Below are 6,869 nucleotides of genomic sequence, written 5' to 3' on the forward strand. Positions count from 1 at the left end.
GCCCTTGCCCCGCGGTTTCAGGAAACTAGTACCTCCGAGGTACTAGTTTTTTACTGCGCGTCTTCGGCGGGAAGCCTTGGTTGCGCCACGGAAGCCCGATGCTTCCCAGATGTGCCGGTGAGATCGCGCCAGGAAACTCCGCCTATCTTCCGTCCCTCTAGCGTGGCTAATGCTCCGTGTGACCGGGGCCTAAATCACATTTCCACAAACACACTTGGTGGTGGTGGAAAATGCTACCAAGTCGCTGGTACTTCTCGCAATCCCGCGGGGTTTGCAAGGCAATGGACATTCAGAGGTGATTTGCCATTGCCTGTCTCCACATCACAACCCTGCTATTCCTCGGAGGTCTCCCATCCAAATATCGATCAGGGTAGACCCTGCTTAGCTTCTGAGATCTGACAAAGTCAAGCTAGCCTGAGCTATCCAGGACTCAGGGCTTGTATTCAAACACATTTATACATGGCTGGATGCCCCAGACCATGGACTCCTTACATTATTGCATAAACCCTGATGTGACGATTCAGACAACCAATGAGCAACAGGCCAACTTGAACCCCACTGTTGGGTAGCCATGGGGCTGTCCTCCAGACTGACGATATTCTTGGAGCTGCTCCCTTGTGGGAAAGGTAACTGTTGAGCCATAGAGATGCGAACTGAACTTGCCAGCTGCTGACTTGTTAACTTGTCTCTTCAAGCCCGTATTTACTTGTTTACAGAATTTTGAATTTGACATACACAGTGCAAATAATATGTATAAAAGGCTCTAGGCATCTCTGACAAATAATGAAAAGTGCAGACTGTAAAACCACAAACAGGCTTTAGGGAATCACCTTGCCATTCTTTGATTTTCTCTTTGGATTCAATATTACTCAATTTTGATGACTAAAGGTAAAGGTTTCCCTTGCTCGAAAGCTAGTCGAATTCAACTCTAGGGGGTGGTGCTCATCTCTGTTTCCAAGCCAAAGAGCCAGTGCTGTCCAAAGACATTTCCATGGTCACGTGGCCGGCATGACTAAATGCTGAGGTGCACGGAATGCTGTTACCTTCCCACTGAAGGGGTACCTATTTATCTACTTGCAATTTCTTGCTTTCGGACTGCTAAATTGGCAGCTGGGGCCAGAGATGGGAGCCAGAGATGGGAGCCATCACAAGGCACTCTGGTCTCGAAATGCCGAACTACAGACCTTCCAGTCTGCAGCTCAGCATCTTAACCTCTAAGCTACCACGGCCATACCTTGCTAGAAATATTGGAAACTTTGATTTCACTCCGTAATCTGCCAGTGATGCCCAGTAAGAATGAAACAGGGCAGTCACAGAAAGCCTGCAGATACCTCACCAGAAGACATGTTACATTTGAAGTCACAGTGAACCCCCTTATAATCTGTGCAACTCAAATGATAAAAGGGTTGGAACCAATCTGTGTGTACAGTAAACACTTGATTTTCCTTTATATGTGTAATTCTGTTACATTCAATGCATGTACAGCTGGACCTGTGATTGAAACCCCACATATATCCAGGTACTAGTCCCTGGTTTCATAAAGTAAACATGCATTGCCTCTTTCTTACAAACAATTGTCCACAAGTACATGTATATGTGCATTCACTGTGACATGTGAACGCCTTCATACACACCACCTTGGAAGTTTAATTAAAGAGTATAAAAATTACCTGTTTCTGTTTGCTGAGGCGATTATGTTGCAAACATTTCAGGAACACCGTGCATGATTGTGTGTGCAAACACAATATCTTATTTTTGTTTAGTTTGATATTTATACTCCACTAGAAATAAGGCCCGTTGTGGAAATAAATACAACGAGATCTAGAAAGAGGCTCTGGGAGAGTGCTCTGGCTTTGGGCAAACAGTGTCAGTCTGCTTTTAAAACATGAACCTGGGACCTGCACACCACCAGAATACAGCAGGTTCCATATGCAACTGACATTCCAACTGCCTTGCGGGGGGGGGGGCATTTGGGGGGGCGAATGGCATGTTCTTACAGTAAACACTTGATTTTTCTTTATATGTGTAATTCTGTTACATTCAATGCATGTACAGCTGGACCTGTGATTGAAACCCCACATATATCCAGGTACTAGTCCCTGGTTTCATAAAGTAAACATGCATTGCCTCTTTCTTACAAACAATTGTCCACAAGTACATGTATATGTGCATTCACTGTGACATGTGAACGCCTTCATACACACCACCTTGGAAGTTTAATTAAAGAGTATAAAAATTACCTGTTCCTGTTTGCGGAGGCGATTATGTTGCAAACATTTCAGGAACACCGTGCATAACTGTGTCTGCAAACACAATATCTTATTTTTGTTTATTTTGATATTTATACTCCATTCCCCCTCCCAATGGGGACTCAATGTAGCTTACAACATCATCTCCTCCTCCTCCTCCTTTTTATCCTCACAGCACTAATCCTGTGAGGTGGAGAGACGGAGAGTGATTTGAAACTTTATTTCGATAAAAGATCGGCCTCAAAGAATCAGCAATTCATCAGACTCATGCAGTGCAGCAAATATAAACCAAGAAACACAGATTAAGACGGGGACGAGAAAAATAAAACCCTCCTCCAACAGACAGGCAAGGGGCTGGGATGCAGCCAGCGTATCCCGCATGCCCATAGGCAAAATTTGGCAACTTTGTGGGTTATCTCCTGAGAGGAGTCTGCAAGGAGGAGGCAGACGTAAAGTTGTTCAGATCTCCCTGGTGTAGTTGACAGAACTGGAGCAACAGACTGCTGGGGGGTGTCATTATGGAATGGGCAGGGCAGCAGAACACGGGATCAGCTGAGAGTGACTGGTCTAAAGTCACCCCGTGAGCTTTCAGGGCATTATGGGAATCTGAGCTGGGGTTTCCTGGATCCTAACCCCACATCTTAACCTCTAAGATGCTGAGCTGCAGATGAAGGTCTGTAGTTCCGCAGTTTGAGGCCCTACTGCAGCATGACGGAGTGAGCTCCCGTCTCTGGCCCCAGCTCCTGCCAACCAAGCAGTTCAAAAGCAAGAGATTGCAAGTAGATTAAAACAGATACTGCTTTGGTGGGAAGGTAATGGCATTCTGTGGGCCTTGGCACTTAGTCACATGACCACAGAAACATCTTCGGACAGGGCTGGCTCTTCGGCTTGGAAACGGAGATGAGCACCACCCCCTAGAGTCGGATCCGACTAGCTTTCGAGCAAGGGAAACCTATACCTTTACCTTTCAACCCAACACTCTAACCACCACACCACAGAAGCTCCCTGGGTGACCTTAGGGCCAGTCACAAACACTCAGGATAAAATGAAGGAAAGGAGAAGAAGATAAGCTGCTCCAAGTCCCCACTGGGGAGGAAGGCAGAATATAAATGAAGTTAAAAAACCCAATAAATACACCAAAAAGAGGAGGAGGAGGAAGAAGAGATTGGATTTCTACCCCACCCTTCACTCGGAGTCTCAGAGTGGCTTACAAAGTCCTATCCCTTCCCCTCCCCACAACAGACACCCTGTGAGGTAGGTGGGGCTGAGAGAGCTCTGACAGAACTATGGCTTGCCCAAGGTCATCCAGCAGCTGTGTGTGGAGGAGTGGGGAATCAAACCCGGCTCTCCCAGATTAGAGTCGGTGCACTTAACGACTACACCAAAGCGAAGGTACCCTTGTCCACCAGTCTTCTGATACAATTTCATATATATATATGTCTTTTCTCTATACGTGGATACTATGCACTAGAACAGGGGGAGCCCAACCTTTTTAAGCCTGCGGGCACCTTTGGAATTCTGAGATGGGGCGGTGGGCACAACTACAAAATGGCTGCTGCAGGAGGTTGGAGCCACATACACAGAAGAAGCCCAAGTGCAGGGGAGCAGAGGGGTGATTCTACAAAATACATGAGGGGGAAAGGAGTGATGGAGAATAAAACACTGTGGTGGCAGCTGTTGCTGAAACGACGTTATTTTAATCTGTACAGCCAATCAGAAGCCTGGCAAGGAAAGAGCCCCACCTGGTCCCAGGGGTCGCTCTGGCGGGAGGGTTTGGGGGAGTGTTCTGTGGGTGGGCAGCGCCACCCCCAAACCATGGTTACCTCTCTCCTTCCCCTCCTGAAAAGACTTAAAGGGAGCACATGGCCCACCTATCAGCTGGAAGACCCTTTAAATCTTTCTGCAGGGAGGGAGGGGAGGGGCTGTTGCCGGCCGCAGCTCTGCTGGCAAATAGACCGTTTAAAGGGTTTTTTTGTGAGTGTGGTGGGGGCTGTGGTACACGGGGCTGATTTTCAACTGCCACTGGGATTGTTTCTCTGTTTAACTTTATAGTATAATAAATTCTGAAAAGGTATTTTACAAGACATTTTCATGGTTTACAGTATTCCAAACAATTAGTTGCACATGAATTTGCCTGATTCAAGACACTTATTTCAAGATGCCCTAGAATATGGATCCAAAGATCCACAGAATGCGGCAACAGACAGACGGGGGAGATTTTTCTATAAACCTGAGGAAATCCCAGGTTTGCAGAAAAATCTGAATTTTAAAAAAAAAACATTGGGGGAGTTTAATACCCCAAAATAATAGAAGCAAAATCTGTAGTTTTAATAGATGAATGCCCACTCAGTTCTTGCAAAACTATGTTCTGAGATCTGGGTAACCATTTTGGGAATTGCTAGGCAGCTCTAACGCTATTGCTAAGCCTTCCAAGGCTTGATTTCTGACCAAGATGGAACCCTTGGATTCAAAGATGAGGGAGGTGGGACTGAAAAAAGTAACAGATGGAAGGGAAGATGGGATGCAAAGAAAGGGAAGAAGAAGGCGCTGAAGGGGGGAACAGAAAAGTCAGGTGGGTAGGAGAGTAGAAAATGGGGAGTGAGGGAGGGAAAGCTTAAGTCTGTGGGGGGAGATGTAGGTTGGTGGATGGAATGGAGCGGAAGAATCAAGGAAAGGAAAACTACGGAGGCTGCCAGGGGGCGGGGAAAGTCTGGGGAGGTCAATAGAGGGTGCAATGAGTTGCCCCCATGAGTCTTTGTAAGTCCTAAGTGTCTTGTTTTGTCTTGTCTTCTCTTCACATATATATGCAACAATTTTTATAGGGGGGGACACTTAATGGAGAGGCTGTGAATGGATTCCGTAAAATGTATGTATTGATATTTAGTGACACATAGAACATTTTCTCTATACTAGGATTTTAGCACTTGTTTATTCATTCTCCACTGAGCGAAGATGTTCTTCATCTCAGATTTCTGATTTTATTAAGGGCATGTTTGCTTTTCTGGTGACTGGCATTTCTGATGTGTTTATTTTGCTCTTCTCCCTGTTATGTGTTACACTGAACTCCTTTGTTCTCTTCCTCCTCAGCATAATGCATTTTTCATTTTCCTTCTCTGAATTCTCTCTAGCTTTGCTCAGCTGCACTGAAAATGCTGATGGGACAGTTGCTTTTCTGATAAAAATCTGAGCACGGTTCATACGGTTTTGTGAGACGGGGAACCCAAAGAAGCAGAAATCCAGGAGGAAAATGAACAAGCAGTGTTGACAGAAGGGGATGGCAAGGAAAACAGCCACATTAGGAACTCACAACAGCCACAGGAGTCCTAGAAAAAGAGCACGGGCCAAGTTACATGGAAGAGCCATACTCTGATTTCAGACTGTTTGAAGTCAAGGGACTACTGTCTCCTGACATAAAAAAAGAATACCCTCTAGTGACTGATCTGATGGGAGTCTGTCTCCTTGCAAGGCTATGCCACGACTTGGTCAGCCTGGGGCTGAGCACGGGCTTATCTTCAGCTTCTTCTAAGCCTTCAAAACAGCTAAAGATAAGCACCCTCCACATCTGCTCCTTCCCTATGAGCTTGGCATTCTGAGATAAAGGGTCTGAAAGTCACCAATGGCCCATAGTTTGAGGGCTTGGCCGAAAATATCGATGAAGAATATATTACGTATCTTCTAGCTACGCTGTAGGATTTGTACATCTGGCAAACTAATTGTAATCCCTTCTTACGTTTCCCCAGCACTGCTTTCTAGGGTATGTTCCTACAAGGTAATAGTAGGTCTAAAATAGGGTTGCTGATTCCCAGGTGGTGGCTGGAGATCTTCCACTATTACAGCTGATCTCCAGGTGACAGAGATCAGTTCACCTGGAGGAAAGAGCTGCTTTAGAAGCCGGGCTCTATGGGATTATACCAGTTTGGTGTAGTGGCTAAGAGCACGGACTCTAACCTGGCAGAACCGGGATTGATTTCCCACTCTGCCCTATGCCCCTGCTGGTGTGACCTTGGGTCAGTCACTTCTTTCAGAGCTGTTCTCTCAAGAGCAGTCCCCGAGAGAGCTTTCTCAGCCCCACCTACCTCACAAGGTGTCTGTTGTGGGGAGGGGAAGGGGAAGGAGATTGTAAACCATTCTGAGACTCCTTCTGGTAGTGAAGGGCAGGGTATAGATCCAATTTTCTCCTCCTCCTCCTCTCCTGCTCCTCCTCCTCTTCTTCTTCCTGCTCCAAACCCCACCCTCCTCAGGCTCCACCCCTAAGATCTTGAGGTGTTTCCCATCCTGGAGCTGACAACCCTAGTCTAAAATCAGAATCGGAGGCCAAGTTGTGTTGTTGGAATGAGGTGGGACACACGGGACATTACAGTTGTCCAGGGCTTTTTTTGTAGAAAAAGCCCAGCAGGAACTCATTAGCATAATAGGCCACATCCAACAGCAGACATTCATTAGCATATTAGGCCACACCCCGAATAGCACACCACATTACCATATTAGGCCACACCCCCATGTTGCTAGAAGTGTGGTCACCCAGCCACACCCACCTTTTGCTTCTTATTTTGTTTACCTTTTTGTCAAAACCCAGGGCTTTTTTTATAGCAGGAACCCTTTGCATGTTAGGCCAGACAC

This window comes from Gekko japonicus, unplaced genomic scaffold (genome assembly GCF_001447785.1).
Source record: "Gekko japonicus isolate JY-2015 unplaced genomic scaffold, Gekko_japonicus_V1.1 scaffold190, whole genome shotgun sequence".
Lineage (NCBI taxonomy): Eukaryota > Metazoa > Chordata > Lepidosauria > Squamata > Gekkonidae > Gekko > Gekko japonicus.